Source organism: Podarcis filfolensis (genome assembly GCF_964270895.1).
Source record: "Podarcis filfolensis genome assembly, chromosome: 6".
Taxonomy (NCBI): Eukaryota; Metazoa; Chordata; class Lepidosauria; order Squamata; family Lacertidae; genus Podarcis; species Podarcis filfolensis.
Window position 1 is genome coordinate 59,184,892 of NC_139609.1, and position 18,217 is coordinate 59,203,108.

General features: G+C 45.1%; 1 long non-coding RNA gene across 1 annotated transcript in view; it reads left to right on the plus strand.

Annotated features, from left to right (window-relative positions):
- The first annotated feature begins 3,844 nt into the window (after window positions 1-3,844).
- Window positions 3,845-18,217, plus strand: part of LOC310764063 — a 436,509-nt gene continuing 422,136 nt past the window's right edge. Inside the window, exon 1 of the long non-coding RNA XR_014548999.1 lies at window positions 3,845-3,891. This is a non-coding gene — a long non-coding RNA (uncharacterized lncRNA). The remainder of the gene's footprint in view (window positions 3,892-18,217) is intronic.

Below are 18,217 nucleotides of genomic sequence, written 5' to 3' on the forward strand. Positions count from 1 at the left end.
ATTCATGTTGGGACCAAAAGATCAGCCACTCCCCCTTCCGTTAGGAAATGGACCTGGGGATCCAGATCAGGAAGCAACATGGGGGCAAAATGCCTATGTTTTCTGTTTCTACAAAAATAGTTGAATCACCTTCAAACTTTTCATCCATGGCACCTTGATGCTATAACGGTGTCATTTACCCATCAACTTCCCCTCTCTGTTGGAGACGATGTAGTGAAATTGGGACTGTATTTCAAATATGGTGGATCTGCAATAAGATACGGACATTTCAGATGAAAGTCTTTAATGAAATAAGTCTCATTACACAACAAAAAAATCCAATATACACCTCAGTTGGCTTTACTGACTATTTTCCATAATGACCAAAAGGATTTACAGTTCAAATAATTTTTTAATGTTTCTTCTTTTGCCTAACACAGCAACTGGTAGTGCCAAACTGGAAAAACCTGGAAAAGCTATGATTTTCCCTATGGACAGCGGAATTAATGAGAAAGCTCATTCAATGTGCGAGAGCTTTGAATGTCAATCAGGACTGTGATGGCTTTATGGAAATATGTTGCCCTTTTACAACCTTTTCAACTGGCCACACCACAGCTTCACATCCTTCACATTCACATGAGCAATTGGGGTGCAATGCATTTCCATTGATGATGGTGTCTGCTGCTCATTTTGGAGGCAGGAGTTGGGGGTTTGTTGTTATGATTCCTTTCGTTCTTTTTACTGCTTTGTTTGTCACAGCATATTGAAACTCAATGAAAAACATATTTAAAAGAAAGAGCGCATTTCCTCATTCTGTTATCAGGAGAAAGGCCAATAAAAAAAGATAAACATTACCAGGATGCCTGGAATATGCCGGCACACTGTCTGTATTCCCAGCAGCCTTCACAAGGTGACAGACCTTCTAAAATACTTTCACAACAGCGGGGAGGGTAAGTTTAGGTGTCCAATAACTCTCTGATTGGGTGTCCATGTGTGCTACTATGAGAAGATGCTAGAGCAACCTTCCCGAGCTCCCAGATGTTTTTGACTACAACTCTCATCAGCCCCAATCAGCATGGTCAACGGTCAGGGATGATGGAAGCTGTACTTCAACAAAATCTGGAGGGCCACATGTTCCCATCCCTGTGACAGAACAGCGGTCTTCCATTTTTCAGAAGGCTCCACTTTTAAACCCAACTTTAACGTGGGATGTGTATTTTTTTAAACTATCTCTTCTCTCTCCTTCCTCATACAGCTGATCTATGACACTGTGGAAATACTTACTTTGGTCATTATGAAGACTCCCTCACCCTCCCAAAACATTGTTTCCAATAAATGATCGCAGTCCCACACATATGACCCATTTTAGGTTTGTTGGCAAGCCAGTTATAAGTCACTCACGCAACCCACCAGTCAAAATGCCAGTCACAGTGCTAAAGTATGAAAATGGAACCAGGAAGTCCTGAAATCCCACAATTGAGCAATGATGGATGCAAGTCTAGTCCGCCGGCAGACCACCTCTCAGCTCAGGTGACCAGTCTAGAGATCAAGGCATGATAAACCAATGACTCAAACCATTGCGTGCAATGCTTGCTCCTTGGAGACTCTCTGCCCAGGTGACCTCACTGACCTTGTGAAACTTTTCCAAATTTAGTTAACAGACGTGGGTGTGTGGTTGTGCAATTCCCCTTTTTAAATAAAGTAGCAATGATGTTGAGCATACAGTGAGATGTATAACTGCAAGAAGCAAGAGCAGTACTGGGTCCTTTTATATGTGTGGTTGTCAGAGCTGCCCAAGGTCCCAGCTCACAAAGGACCAACGCTGCTTCGTTGTTAAGTACAAAAGTCTTTATTGAAGTTCAGTTTCACTTCCAGAGCCGCAACGCGCAGCTCTACGTCTCACTGTCAGACCGCTGATGATCCCTCTGAATCTCCTCCCCCTGTACACCAGTTTAAGACCCTCGCCTTGCTCCACCTTTTCCGCTGCTCTTTCCTCCTCTGGGTCCGCCTGCCCACCGGGGTCTCGCCCTTTCTAGCCTCTTCTGACGCTGATTCCCCTGAGCCTTCTCCCTCCCTCTGGCGGGCTTTAGGAGCTGGTTCCCCATCCGGGTCTCCTGCTGTCCCCCACGCCTGCACATTTGAACTTGGCGCGCGCGCCCAGCCAGCAGCTTTCCTCCTGACCGTTTCACTGCTGCTGTCACTGCTTCCCCCTTTGGGGGGGCTAGCTGCAACTGACCTCCCCTCCATTCCCCCACTCTCCGATGGAGGCGTGGTCAGCCCTGACTCACCTCCTCTGACGGCTGGAGGGGACGCTGGCCCTGACACATGTGACTCTTCCCCCCCACTACGCTCTGGTGGGGAAACTGGTCCCGATCCCCCACTGCTGCTTTGGGGTTCCCCTCTGGCTCCTTGTTTCTGGTGCGTCCCCTCTGGGACCCCCCTTGCTCTGACCATCGGCGCCCCCTTCTGGGAATCTTCTGATTCGCTGGAGAAGCTCATGGAATCTCTCGGGCCACTGTCATACTCCCCTACGCTTCCCTCAGATTCTTCCCCTTCGCTCTCCAATTCCTCTCTCCCCAGTGCTCCTGCTCCTGATTCCCTGACAGTGGTTTTTTAAAAAATAAAACAATACCCTAGATGACACTTTGCTAGTGATAGAGAGCAGGGGTAGTGCAATCGGTTCCCCCACACTGGGCACTGAGCTGGGGGGGCATTGCAACTATTATTATTAAATTTGTATATTGCCCTATACCCATAGATCTCAGGGCAGTTCACAACATAAAAATACAACATAAAAAAACACACAAAATACATGATTAAAAACAAAGACAAAGACAACCCAACAATTTCCCAATAATAATGATGCAGTGCACATACAGAATGGAAGGTGGGGGGGGGGCACTGAATTTTGGCCTTGCATCAGGTGTCACTGAAACTTGAAAGACCAAAGTCCACCACTGTGAAGAGGGCTCACACCAGGCTGCAGCATGGATTTGTGGGGTGAGAAAGGGCAACCTTAGGGCCAAGATTAAAGACTAGCTGTCCCCCAAATCTCTAGTTCATGCCACAAGCTTAGCCACCAAAACAATGTTGCACTGTTTTTGTCCACAACCTGGAAACATGGGGAAACTCTTTTTTTAAAAAGAAAACAATGCTAGTTTGTCACTGGTAGCATTTATTCCACCGCTTCATAAGGTACACAAAATCTGTGCTGCTTCATGAAAGGCAAAGCTACTGTCGTTGTTATTTGTGCGTGGAATTGCCTCCTCAGGACACGCTGTGGTCATGCATGTCTGCAAAGCACAGGGCCTCTTGCTCATGCCTCGCTGTATCCTCTGAGGAGGCCAACTCGAGACATGACAAAGTCAGCTTCAGGCCCTTGCAGATGACTGGGCTCACATTGGCTACCTTGCCAAAGAGACCATGCATGGGTGTGGCACACATCCTGTGGTTACCAGTAAGTCAATTCATGTCTTCTTTTGCCAGGTGAGAGCAGCTGGCAGCCTGGAGCTGTAGGGAATGAGGTTAGTGAGCATCCTAGGTATCTGTTCCGCAAACAGAATTGCAGCTGGTTGGCCTCCTCTCCTCAATAAATATTTGTGAATCCTGTGCGTATTGTATACAAAAGATGGGGCCGAGAGACTGGCGCTTTGAACAAGACAGCTCCTTGCAATCACTAGGGCCATACCACAACCTGCTGAGCGATGCAGTAACCTTAAATACAGTGGTACCTCAGGTTACATATGCTTCAGGTTACATATACTTCAGGTTACAGATTCCGCTAACCCAGAAATAGTGCTTCAGGTTAAGAACTTTGCTTCAGGATGAGAACAGAAATCGTGCTCTGGCGGCGCAGCAGCAGCAGGAGGCCCCATTAGCTAAAGTGGTGCTTCAGGTTAAGAACAGTTTCAGGTTAAGAACGGACCTCCAGAACGAATTAAGTACTTAACCCGAGGTACCGCTGTACCCCAGTGAAGTGGAAAGCAAGGCAACTGTAGCTTCTCATTCTGTCCAGCTCCTTTCATGCAACCCATCCTTGATGCTTTTAAGACAGGTTTCCACCCCAAAGAGGAAACCCCTCATTTCAGTGTGCAGAAATAGAGTGGGGTGGTGGCTCTTTGCTTATCTTGTCAAGTCCCAGAAATTAGATCTTGGCAATGTCAGCTAAAATATATAGAAGGAAACTGAAAGAAAACCTTTAGAGCATGACATCATATGCTATAGGGGACCTGTGAAAGATCTAGGCAGCCTAGACCAGCTATTCAGAAGAGAACTAGTCTTCTGGACAGTTCAGCTGGTTAGAGCATAGTGATGATAATACCATATGGTTCAGTCCCCATATGGGATAGCTGCATATTCCTGAATTGCAGAGGGTTGGACTAGATGATCTTCAGGGTCCTTTTCAACTCTACAATTTTATGGTTCATTTCCCAGGTCTGGCTATGTATCAAATCTGTTTATATATATATACCGGTATATATAAAATCTCCAAAGCTCTAGGATGGAGGCCTTACAAACAGCTCCAAATAAGATGGATTGTACTGGAACTCAATGATTTGCATTTTTAGGGTGAAACTACCTAAAGTTCTATGAGTATTTTTTTTAAAGAAAAAGACTTTTGCCATTGACCACTGTGGGCAGCAAGGGGGAAATGGAGGACAGTGGCTGATCACCTTAATGTAACCATTCGGTTCATTCTATTTTTAATTACCAGTCTGGCTTATCCTGTTACTAAAAATGGAACATCATCCTCTTCTAGGGGAGGCAAATTTGGATGGTTATTTCCATACTCTGCAGTTTCTGAACTCACAAGACTTGCTTGCAGGGACTTGCAACCACATGTTGCCTAATAATCAACAACAAGCAGCTTATGGTTCTATTGACATTTATATGTTGATCTGCCAGGTATGCTATCTCTGAAACACCTATCTAAATAGCTATGATCAATGCAATATGCGATGAAGCCTTGAGGTCAGATATCAGTGTCTGAGCCTTGCTCACACAAATTGTTTGTTGAAGCATTTATATGCCGCCCTGGATCCTGGAAGCAAAAGGCTCTTGCTAGATTGCTTTCAACATTCTGCCCTGCCCTGGGAAAATGATCAAAGCCTTTTCTTGCTCTGTTACATCCTTTCCCAGCAGCTGTGGAACTTAAGTGACATGCTGTCAGTAGTCAAAGAATATTCAAAGCGGGAAATTTTCCATCCTGAGATCTACAAAGGAAGTCAATAATCAAAGAAGGAATATTGAAAACTACTTTAAACAAATAAAAAAAACCCCACCACGTTGGAAGCAACACCTCACATCTCTGTCCCATCCTCACCCCCATCCTTATTGTTTTACTCTGTCAAATTAACACACCGGTATCTTTGATATACAGTTTGTCTCCAGATCTAGCCAAAAATCAACCCAGTGCAAAATGCAGAATTCATGTGACATGGAGCAATTTGCTCAGTATCACTCCCACCCCCACCCCCCTGGGGAACCTCCAGAAAGGGATTGTTTATTTATGCCAATTCACATTTTCACAGCCCCCGTCCTCACCAGTTCCATGGGGCTTGCTCCCAGTCCCAGATAAGTGGACATAGGGTGCAGAGTAAGTTACATGATCCATGTTTGGAGAGGAATATGTTGGGGCCATACCAAGATACTGAGCCAACTAACGGAACTGAATAGGCATGATGCACTGGTAAAAGATGGAGATTCTCCCATGCGCGCCATCCAAAAGGAAAGAGGTGATTTATTTGAAAGCTTATGAAATCTCTTGTTACCTTACTTCCCAGCAAAGAACTGGAGGCAAAGGCTGTTCTCACACATGAGATATACAGGTACATGGAGCACAACTCTGGGTTTGTGCAGTCTTCCAGTCACAGAGTCACAGACTTGTAGAGCTGGAAGGGACCACAAAGGTCATCTAGTCCAACCCGATGGATTCCAGGAATCTTTCACCCAATGTGGGACTCAAACCCACAACCCAGAGAGAAAGAGTCTCATGCTGTACCACCTGAGCTATCCCTTCCAGGCTGATCTTACTTTGTACACCACTGTGATGCAAGTGTAAAAGGTCGTGTTTTTGAATGAATGAATAAACAAAGTAATTAATTAGAGACACTCCTGCAGATATTTGGGTCCCAAGCCTTCAAAATGGCTCAGAAGTGAGTAGGGGTCAATGCGGCGAAGCAACAAGTATCTAGGACAGGGACGCACTGATGCAATACAGCCACTCAGAATTCAGTGTCATATAAAAGAAAGATGCAAGGGCTTCTATTCAGCTCTTATACAGCTGAAAGTCATTCTCTCTAATCCTAGAAGGAAATGGAGAACTAGATGTGATTAAGAACTTAAGAAAAGCCCTTCTGGATCTGACAAAAAGCTCATTCTAGCACAGCACCCTGTTCTCACCATGACCAACCACATCCCTCAAGTTTCCCTTCTGGTGGGATAAAACTCACTCTGCAAGTTCAGAAGCAACTTCTGATAGCTTGGTTAGCTAGTGTGTGGTGCTGATAACGTCAAGGTTGCAGGTTCAATCCCTGTATGGATGTCAGGCTGCAGGGAATATGATCCCTCCCATGGTGGGCAGCCAAGGTTTAGATCAACCAAGTCTTTTATTCAATATTCACAGAAGGAGAGACACAGAAATGCCATCGCTCTTGGAGAATGGCATTGCTCCGAGTAAAGTCCCACCCCCTCCGTCTCTCCTATTATACGTCATCCCTGCATCAGCTGACCTGTGCTTTCTGCCTCTGAGCTTTCTGCTCTCCTACTCTCAATGCCCGCCGGGTCCTGGCAGAGGAGGCGGGGGTCAGGAATGCTTTCTAAAGACACTGAATCTGACCGCTGTCTCCCCCCGGCACTTTTTCTTTCTTCTGCTCCTCTCCTAATATTTCCCAGCTACTCCCCTCTGCAGCCTTTGAACTATGACCTTCTGCAAACCACTGTTGTAAATCTAGACTGTCCTCCTCTTCTTGGGAAGGTTGAGGAGGAGGGGGTGGTCTCCACCATTCCTCCTCAGTCCATTCCCTGACAATGGGGCAGCTGCATATTCATGCATTGCAGAGAGTTGGACTAGGTGATCCTCAGGGTCCCTTCCAACCCTACAATTCTATGATCCTATGATTCTTTAGTGTTCTGAAGCAGCACAGCCTGAAGCAGGCAGATGGGAGTGATGGCCTGTCTAGAGAATAGCAGAACCATAGAGTTTTATGGCTGGAGGGCACCATGGAGGTCCAGTAGCTCAGTCATCCCAGACAGATAGCCATCGAGCTTTCGCTTAGATATCTCCGGGGAAGGAGAACCTACCCAACCAGAAGCTGTCTCAGCATCCACCCACAACCTTGAGCTAAATAACGTGATGCTCTCCAGACGTTGCTGAACTTCAGCTCCCATCAGCCCTGGCTCTTGGCCCTGCTGGCTGGAACTGAGGGGAGCTGGAATACCAAAAGCACCCAGAGGGCACCATGTTGTCTACCTCTGGCCTAGAAGCTCACAGCATGGTTTTTGTTTTATTGTGACGCGGTGAAGTTTGTACTTCGTTACAAGGATCAAAGGTTCCCCCCCCACACACACACACTGCCTCCAGCTGGGGTTACATAAAGTGAAACCTGAAGAAATATATTGAGCCTACCAAAGCTATATAGAAATCATGGTTCACAGCAAAAACAAAGCAGGCTTGCAGAATGCGGCTCACCTTGACTCAGCCATTCCTGGCATGCCAGCACGAAGTAAAGTTCAGATAAGCGTATTTGTGATTAAACGAACGCACGTAACATTTCGTGAGCTTACTGAATGACACAAAGGGAGGTCAGCATCAGATGACTGGGCAGCTGGCATTTAGCTCCCTTGCCATCTGAGCAGCTGGCACTAACTTTCACTTAGCAGTTATTTGAGGCAGCTGTGTGCTTTTCATACACAAGCTTGGAATTTGACTCTGGGCAGTCGCCCATTACCTCTCTGCCCCCATCCCTGAGTGGCCTACTTTTACACTCCTCTACCTGAAGAGCTGTCGGAGGGTAGTCCTCTATTTGAAGGACTGTGCAGTCCAAGTCTCTGTTGGGGCAGCGGCAGGGATTTGAAATGACCTATTAACACTTTGCACCTAAGCTGCTAACTGAGCAGGCCTATAGATCATCTGGTAACAGTCTTCCTGTTATGCTGGTTTGCTTATCTAATTAAGTTGTAGAAATCATATCTAAACTTGCATCTACACAATTAGCTAATTAATCATAGAACCATAAAATTGTAGAGTTGGAAGGGACCATAAGGGTCATTTAATCTAACTGCCTGCAACGATGAAATCTTTTTGCCCAATGTGGAACTCAAACCAATGACCCTAAGAGTCTCACGCTCTACCAACTGAGCTATCCCAGATTGTGTTATATCAATTAGCATCTGCAAGTTGTATGCAAATATTGCTCTCTTTTGTCCACTGTTTTGGTTGTGCATTTTCTATCTTTTTTGGCAACGTGTAAGAGATCACTCCTGCCCCACCGGTTTCCAGACAAGCCCCCCCATATGGTCAGCTGACTGTTTTCAATAGCCCACACATCCAAAACAAACATATGCACTGACCTCTCCATTTCTCTGTCATCCGTAAACACGTGAAAGGAAGGAGAAAGAGCACACTGGCTGACCCCTCCCTGATCTCTCCATTTCTCTGTCATCCAGACACGTGTAGCAACACCAAACAGAAAAGAAAAGGCACAGATACCTAAGATTAATGCAGGATCTAGTATTCAAAAGGCATATATCTCATCAAAAGTAGATGATTCACCTTCCTGTCATTTGCCCAGGGCAACTGAAGGCTACTCTCTCACACAAACTTGTTTCTCTGTCTGGAAATTCTCCTCCTGAGTCAAGCACAATAATGAGTGGGATTATCAAAAGGGATACAGATGCCACTCTGTTTCACATTATGGCACAATCCTATACATGCCTACTCAGAAGTAAGTCTCATTAAGTTCAGCAGCAGCAGGGGTTATTCCCAAGCAGGTGGGTATTGGATTGCAGCCTTTCCCCTCTCTCTTTGAGCCTCACATCAAATTGTGAGGTTTTGAAAATTACAAGGACCAGGCATGTTTCCTTCAGCAAGGCTGGTAAGAGAAAGTGCTTGCTTAAGTCTATATTTTAAACTATTACTGATGACACTCTAGTGTCTAGACATACTGGCTGAGGTTCTGGCTGGTGCAGTTGCATATCTCAAAGTCTGAGATTGTGGTGTGAAAGCCAGCAGGCAGTAGCAGAAAGGGTTGCAGTGCCCATTTTAAAGTTGAAAGAAATGATGAGAAAAAGGGGGTAAAAGTGGCATGACTATGTTTGCATCGAGGAATCTGTGGCAGAGCCAAATATCTCTGCCATATTCCACCTGGGTCTCCAGTGCTAAACCAGGCTCCCAATGAACTATGACATAAACGGCATAGAACAGGTAAGTTCACTTACCTCTTCCAGAGATGGTCATTCCTACTATGTGCCTCCGATATCAGTGCTGACTTGGGTTAATATCATATCTGAAATCACCCAAATTGGGTGAGATCTCACCCAAAATTGTAGGGTGTGTGGAGAAGTGGCAGCAGCAGCAGGTCAAGAAAAGGCAGCACATCCCATTTCACCTCAAGCATCAAAACAGTATCCTTATGAGCCTGCATCCTCATAAGTATTTCCCACTGAGCTCAACATGTTCAGCAGTGCATCTCCAAAATACAATGGGAGATAAAGGCTGCTGAAAACAAGGGCACAAGATGTATATTCTGTTCCCACTAACCTTACGCACTGTTATGTTGATATTTCAGCTCAACTGTGGAGTAAAACGGAAGCCTCAGCCTTCCAACCTTTTGCTGCAAGGTGTCCCATAATATTCTTATCACACAGTTTAGAGAAGACCAGAGGTGGATGGAGTTGGAAAGCATATAATTAAAACATGTGACTAATACTATGTCCTCCCCATTGCAGCATGGATTATTTTTAAAACATTGTGGTGTGTTAGCAGTGATGGTATTGTTATTGTTGGAGAAATCTGTTCTTTCCTGTCCTTCCTGTGATTGCAGAGTCCTGGTAAATTCAGGCTGACTCCACCCAGGCATTGAATCATCGCCAGTCCATCATGTTGAGCTTACCACTTGGCATATTTTATTTTTGCATGGAAACGCCTCATCTAGAGTGACCTGGTAGTTTAGCCTTCCGCAAATCTGGTGCCCTCCAGAAGTTTTAGACTACAAGACCTATCCTTGGGGCTGATGGGAGTTGGAGTCCAAAACATCTGGAAGGCACCAGGTTTTGGGGGGTCTGTGCTAGTTAGACCCCCAAATTCAAGCCTGAAGTGTGAAGCGCTCAGAAAGATCTTTCAACATAATCTAGACTCTGGAAAAGGTATTTAGGAGTATATAAAGCAACCAGTTGAAAGATGGGTTCTTGCCCTTTCTGGGAGGTAAGAGTTAAACAGGTGAGGTGGGAGTTACCTTTTTATTAGCAAGAACACAATCTGCACAGGATTGGTGAAGTGTCAGGCCTAATGAGCACAGCAGCTCATCCCTTGTAGGTCTTGCCCCATGGATCAGTTGCTGAGACTGAAAGTTCCTGCCTCCCCACAGCTGTCCCAAGCAATCAAATACTATACTTGTGTGCAGACAACCTCTCCTTCACCCTTTTCATGTTGTTTTTGGTTGTGGGAGACCAGTGGGGAGATAAGCTTGTAGCAGCAGAAGGGGGAGACACCAGCCTGACTCATCTCTGCCTCTTGCCCTTCCTCCTCCCCTGCTTCAGCTTCTACCTCTATTTCTGGGCTTCTGTCTACCACAGACTCTCCCAGCTCACTAAGCCCTGTTACCGCTTCAGTTTCTGATACCTCCTCCTCCCAGTTTCCTTCCTCTTCTCCTTCTGACCACCCATCATCATCCCACCATCAATCCCCAGGCTCTGAGCCTTCTTCCCTTGGTGGTTCCCCAGTTGGTTCCTCTCATCATTCCTCTGTGCCCAACCAGTCCATGACAGGCCCCTTTGTCCATTATTATGACATTCCTACATGAAAATACTAAGCCAGAATATACAGATATATGGCCAGTAGGCTGATGGCATCTTTCTCTTTCTCTCAACACACACTCCCCTCAACTGCTCATCCAGCCTACATCCTGCAGTCTCAGAGATTACTCACTCTTCAGTCATGACTGTTAACCAGTGGGGCTGGTACACATCCAGACAGGTAGGGTGGAAAGCAGAGAAGCCAATGGGAGGTAGAGTCAGAGGCAATGACAGACTGAGCCTACTAATACTCATTTTGTTCCCATCCTCCTCCCTGCTGTGCTGTACAAGGGCAACACATAGATTAGGCATCAGGAAGCTCATAGCCATGGCTTCTCCCTAGACTGAATGTGTGGGTAAGAAGGCAAGCATTTGGGAGCTGGCTGGGAGCAGACTGAGGTGGGTGCGGCGTGCCATTTGTCACAATAGACCAGCCTCCACTGCTGTTAACAGGATGAGAGAGTGGGCAAGGAGAAGCAAGGCATATACAGGGCAATCAGGATCAGTTGGGAAGGCAGCGAAGGTGGGACACTGCTATTCTCCCAGCTTTTCCAACACAGTGGGTTGCTGCCATTTCCAAAGAGGAAGAGGGGAGACATGGGGAGCTTGGTGCAGTGCATGGCAGGTGAGCCAACTCGCCACTTCAACTACCACACAACTCAGCATCACCCCAAGCTCTCTGTGCCTCTCCCTCTCAGGAAACACTAACGACCCGCAGTGTTGGGAAGCCAGGAGAGCAGTGGTACCCCACCTGCATCAACTCTCCAACTGCTACTGAGGAGGATGGAGGAAATGTCAATTCTTTATTAGGGAATTAATGCAGCAACCCTATAGCCACTTATTTGGGTGGAAGTAAGTCTCACCGAACTCAGTGGAAATCACTTCCGAGCAGATACATATGGGATTGCACTGTATGTATCCTATGTGTTTCAAGCAGGAGCTCTTCACCAAAAATCGAGGCAAAGCTTGGGCCCATAAGTTTATACTAGTGTGGAGACCCCATTGTGGGGTAAGTAACAGCATAAGAAGACTATTAACCCACATATTACAATATACATAGAAACACACAGACACACATTCATCTCTGTTCAGGTGTCCTCTGAGATTGCTTGAAAATGTAGTTTAAAGCTGACGTTGAACCCCATTCAGGCTGCAATCCTATACTGACTTGCCTAGGAGTAAACCCCATTGACCCTAGTGGAACATATTTCTGGGTAAACTTGCATTGGGTTTTTAGGACTGAACTTCTACCTGGACTCAGCCTTCAAGATGAGACAGGCTAGAAATTAAAACAAATAGATATGGCTACTTCTCCTCCGTGAACCCTGGGTGCAATGTGCTGGGAGCTCCCATTGTCTTGCTCTCAGTGACCTTGGAAAAGAGATCTTAATCTTTCTCATGTCTTTCTCATAGACCGAGATGACTACTTTAATGGAATGGAGCAGCCTGGGTGAAATTTTCCCAGCCACAGGAACCAAGTATGCTTTCTAGTGGTGCCTTTCTATGCTGTGCCATTTTTGTGGCAGCTGCCGTCAACCGAGGGGTGGAGTTCCCTACAAAAGTTCTGCCACAAAAGAGGAAAAAAGAAAACTATGAACTCAGTGGAAAATCTTTGTTGTTATACAAACAGCAGAGATAATGGGCAAGTCACATAGCTGTATATGTTTTTTAACTTGCTCACACATGGCCCTGTTTATAGCTGCTGCACGTGAGGTCAGAATGTCATCAGGAGTCCATGGCTCAAAACTGCTCTCGCTCTCTCTGTTAGATGTGCCCTCTGTTCTCATGCACTGCAAAATGATGAAAAGAGTGGCTGGTGGGCCACTGTTTCCCATTTCCATCCTGCTTGCTCAACAAGTTTTTGATTTAGACATTGTGCAAAGCCACATTGGTACTCAACTCTGGCTTACAGCCTTTAAATTAAGGGGTAGGGGAGAAATTCAGTGGAATCTCCATTTTAATGAAGATCTACAAACTTCCTGAAACAATACAAGAACCCGCAACACAGCTTCCTTCCAAAGTCTTCCTTCTCTGAATTTTGCAATGCAGTTGTCCAGCCCAAAATGACACTGTTAATGTTAGGGGAAAGTGTGCATGAAATGCATATTATTGGGGGAATGCAAAAATGCATTAGGGAAAATTGCTCACAAGAATCTGTGTGTTGGGCAGAACTGCATGCAAAGATGTATTTTAGGAGAAACGTACACTAAAGTGATGAAGAGTTTTCATGAGGACTTAATCACAAATTGATACAGAAATGTGGAGACTTGAACTCAATATGGGGAAAATGATGAACTAAGAGAAACTGAATTTGACAGATTTGTCCATCTCTACACAGAACCTTTCTGAGGGGTGCTATTGAGATGGCGGCGGTGACGCCGGCGATATCATATGTTAGGTCTTACCTTTGAAACCAGGTATTTGGGCAGTTTCACTTCAGTTCTTCAAACTAAGAATTATAAACACACACTTCACCACTTTCCATTATTATAACCCCAACCATCCTCTCAGCCTCTGAATGCCATTTGCTGGAAATCACAGAGTAGGGGAATGCTTTTACACTCAGGTTCTGGGCTTCTCATGGACATCTGGTTGACAACTGCAGGCCCTGAATGCTGGCTTTTCTTATCATCATCATCAATGTATAGTCTTTATAATTCACAGTTTGGAGAACTGAAATGGAAGTACCTCAATGACTGATCTAAAATGGAAGACCAAAGGCCCAAAAGGCTGAGATGCAATTTAGCTCTCTCAGTGAGTCTGTGGCTGAGGAGAAACTGTCATGTTTCCGGAATCCAAAGTCCAGCATCATTGTCCTGTGCTGCCCCATACTGTGTTGAGACTTCTTCATTTCCTTCAGGGAGCAACCAGCCACCTTTCTTCCTCTGTCCAACTCACACTAGGAACCTAACCAGAGTTGTTTTCAGCTCTCTTGTCCTTTCTAGGGTTCCTGCCAGATGTCTGTCATTATTAGGGAATGTAACTGTAAAAAAATATAGCTCCATAAAACACATATCTCTGGCTTCATAGCACCCCCTGACAATACCATAACTAGGTAAGGCTTAATTTATGTTCCAGAGCTCAGCCCCAGCATCTGTTTTTAATGTTTGGACTGCTCTTTAATATGTAAAGTAAGTGGCCCTGGGCAGGTGTACAGTTCTTTTTCTCACCACTGAGTTACTTCAGAGAGTCCTCATACATCAGGGATTAGATAAAAGATGCCTACACATGACATTTTACTCTAGAATCAATGAAGTACATGGTTTTCTGCATAGTCCACACACAATCCAGATTTGCTGCATATCCCCCTCCTCCCAGCATCTCTTGAGAAACTGGTGAATTCAAAAAACAAAAGCTTATTACAGATTGACTCTGCATTACCCCACAGTGCAACCATCTGGAAACAGATGTAGACTGTCCCAGCAATGGAGGGAGGGTGTATCAACACACCTACCTGAAGATGTTGTGGGTAGGTGTCTCCCAAGATTGCAGTCACCACTTCCTCCTCCATTTGCCTGGGACATGTGCAGGGAGGGAAAGGTGTTGATAACCTAATCAAGACGAGGGTTTTCAAATGTGTACCAAGTAACCACACCTACTCTTGTGGATGGCAGGATCTAGAATCAATCTAGATTGAAAGCAGCATGTTGAAGATGAACATGAATGATTCCAGATTGAGAAAAAACTACATTTTTGTGCTATGAATGAGTTAAAGTGTATAGAGCCTTAATCTAGGCATGCAGATCAGAGGGATCTGCTTCCTGCAGCCAATCAGAAGCCGCGATTTGGTTTTTGAATGTTTTGGAAGTTGAACGGACTTCTGGAACAGATTCCGTTTGACTTCCAAGGTATGACTGTATTTTAGACTTCATTTTTAAACCTGTTGCACACCACATTGAAATTTTCGTATTAGTTCTTTATAAAAATTTGGTAAAATAAAACAAATGTTTTGTTGTGGATCCCAATTATTCACTTCTCAGAAGGAACTGATTCACACACACACCCAAGTACCCATCCTTAGGGGGAATTTGTCTAGACTGGAAGCTGCTTGCCAGGATCTGTTTGAAAGGTAGGGCTCCAATCTTGAAGGAAGTCCTTAGGCAGATCCTCTCTACCCAGCATGCATCTTAAAGTTGGCTGGAGTGCCTATCCTTGAGCAGAGAAATTTGTGAGTAATCATCCTAATTTGCTATTTCTAGCAGCAAGCATCCTGCGGGCTGTTTACACATTTCAAGGACTCTTGCGAAAGGAACAAGTGGTCTGGAGTTCCCAGTGTTCCACAATAAAGCTTTTGAGGTGTCACAAGATTCATTTTGTGTTAATGGTAAGGTCTGCGCTCTAAGGGCCCCTCCAGTCATCCTTTTCGTAGAGCATCCATGATTATTTGTGCTCATGATGGGGTCTAGATACACAGTCCCACTTTCAATATTGTCTGCATCTGCAAAAGTCATGAGGTTAGACGTATTGCTTTGCTTCCAATCAGTGCATGCCCCATAACTGCCTGCTGAAATTCTGAAACTTTTCATACTGTTCCTAAGACCGTCGATTGCTTAATCTGTCTGATTGTCCTGTATTTGTTTTCATCTAGGTATTGATTAAACTGGAAATTTCGTCCTCATTGTAATTTTGCTTGTTTGCCTTATGTTAACTGGTTGCTTATTAGTCCCATCCATATGTTTTTTGTGATTTTGAATATTGCTGTTTCTCTGTTTAACCTTTTTATATGGTTCACTACTCTGGGACTGAAAATAGTCAATGAATAAATACCATAAATGTTTCAGGGCTTTCTTTCTTTTTTGTCCTGATTTTGTTGCCCTATAGTGCAAAGGAGACCCTCCAGACAGTAATGATGTGATCACATTGTGGAAGCATCACAGAACAGGCAATGAAGCAGACTGGTGTATGGTGGTCCAGTATAAACCCATCACCAACACACTACTGTTGCATCAATGACATGTTGCAGAAAACACCTGCAACCTACCTGGTCCTACCTGCACATTATAGTACTTCCATAGTCATTCAAGGGAACAGCAGCACAGGAGAGTATCCTGCCTCCTTAGCAAATGAGCTCTAGGAACCGCACTATTTTACTGAGATTGTTTGGTGTTTCAGCTGTTTTTCTCTGCCTTGCCTCTCTTTTGTTTCCTCCGTTGCATCACCCAAGTTTGCACCAGGAATGCTGTTTTTCTTCTTATTCATTCCTAGTAATAATAATAATAATAATAATTTATTATTTATACCCCGCCCATCTGGCTGGGCCTCCCCAGCCACTCTGGGCGGCTTCCATAAAAACCAAAAATACAATAAAATATCACACGTTAAAAACTTCCCTGAACAGGGCTGCCTTAAGATGTCTTCTGAATGTCACGTAGTTGTTTATCGCTTTGACATCTGCTGGAAGGGCGTTCCACAGGGCGGGTGCCACTACCGAGAAGGCCCTCTGCCTGGTTCCCTGTAGCTTTGCTTCTCGCAATGAGGGAACCGCCAGAAGGCCCTCGGCGCTGGACCTCAGCGTCCGGGCAGAATGATGGGGGTGGAGACGCTCCTTCAGGTATACTGGACCGAGGCCGTTTAGGGCTTTAAAGGTCAGCACCAACACTTTGAATTGTGCTCGGAAACGTACTGGGAGCCAATGTAGGTCTTTCAAGACCGGTGTTATATGGTCTCGGCGGCCGCCCCCAGTCACCAGTCTAGCTGCCGCATTCTGGATTAGTTGTAGTTTCCGAGTCACCTTCAGAGGTAGCCCCACGTAGAGTGCATTGCAGTAGTCCAAGCGGGAGATAACCAGAGCATGCACCACTCTGGCGAGACAGTCCTAGGCCATAAAAGACACTTTGTGTTAAATCACAACAAGTTTATTATTCAGCACAGTCTTGTTGCAAAAACAGAAACACAGAGAAATGCAGAAATATAGAGGAAGGGGAGGATAGGAAGGAGGGGAAGATTATTTCCAAAGGGAAAACCATTGCCATCATTTTCCAGGGATTAACTAACATCCAGATTTTGCGAGGTTTTTGTGTGTGGACAGTCTTCTCCCGCGAAGGTGTGCTTCACCCATTCAAACATCACAACACATTTTAAAAGGGTGCTTAGTACTTTTTGCCAAGATGCAGAGTTTGATTCCCAGCGACACTGAGCACCTTCTGCGAAACTGCTGAAGTGAAATATATATAAAAAAATTGTCCAGTAGCACCTTAGAGACCAACTAAGTTTGTTCTTGGTATAAGCTTTGCTGAAGTGAAGTAAGCCGACCATGAATGAAGTAAGACTTTCATGTCTACTGAAAGGAAATCGAGCCGAAGGCTTTTCATGGGGCTTGGGGATCTGGCCCTAACCTTCTATTAAAGCACTGGATTGGACTGGGGTATCTTTGGGAAAAGATAAAAGGGACTCATTAATAATAGTCACTGAGTGAATGCAGCCCTTCTTGCGGAGTGTGCTTCAGCCAGGGATCAGAAAGCAATGGGGGTGGAGAGGGAGGAGGGGAAGTACCGGAAACTGTTGCCACTGAGTGAAAGAGCCGTCTCCAAGGATCAGATGGAGAATGTTGCGATCTCACACATTTAATTGTATTTGCTCAGTTTCCCCCTCTTTTCTCTTCAGCAGATGTGTCTTAAGCGGGGAAATGTAGAGTGAAAGGCTTTTGGAAAGTTCTGTGTGGCTTTAAGCTCAGCAGCAATAAACAGAACCAGGATTCACTACATCACTTTCTGAGTTGGGGGTCATGGGTTTAAGTACCCACTGCGTCCAGACTGGGGAATGTACCATCATGAAAGTAGCAATCGGGACCATAATAAAGCATTGGTATAGCAAATCATGATGGATTCACACTAACCCGGCACTCTCAACTGACAGAGAAAGGAGCATAGGTCCATCTATTCATCACACAATTCATACTTAACAGGCTGATTCCTGTCTTTATTCTGCGTTACTACTTCTGCGTTGAATGCAGCCCAATCAGGTGTACGGTTATTTCGAACATTGTGCCGTGGATTTCAGCAGGGCTTACTCTGAAATAAGTGGGCATTGGATTGTAGTCTTGCCATCATGAATCAAACAAAGCAAGCTCAAGGATTGCCTGAGAATGGATTTCAGAACAATTGGGTTTAACTGCCCTGGTCATACAGTTATAGAATTCACTGAACCTAAAGCCATTTTGGCTACTCTACAGAAGAGCATTGCAGAACCCAAAGCAGCAGTGCACAAGATGTAAGCAACAATTCAC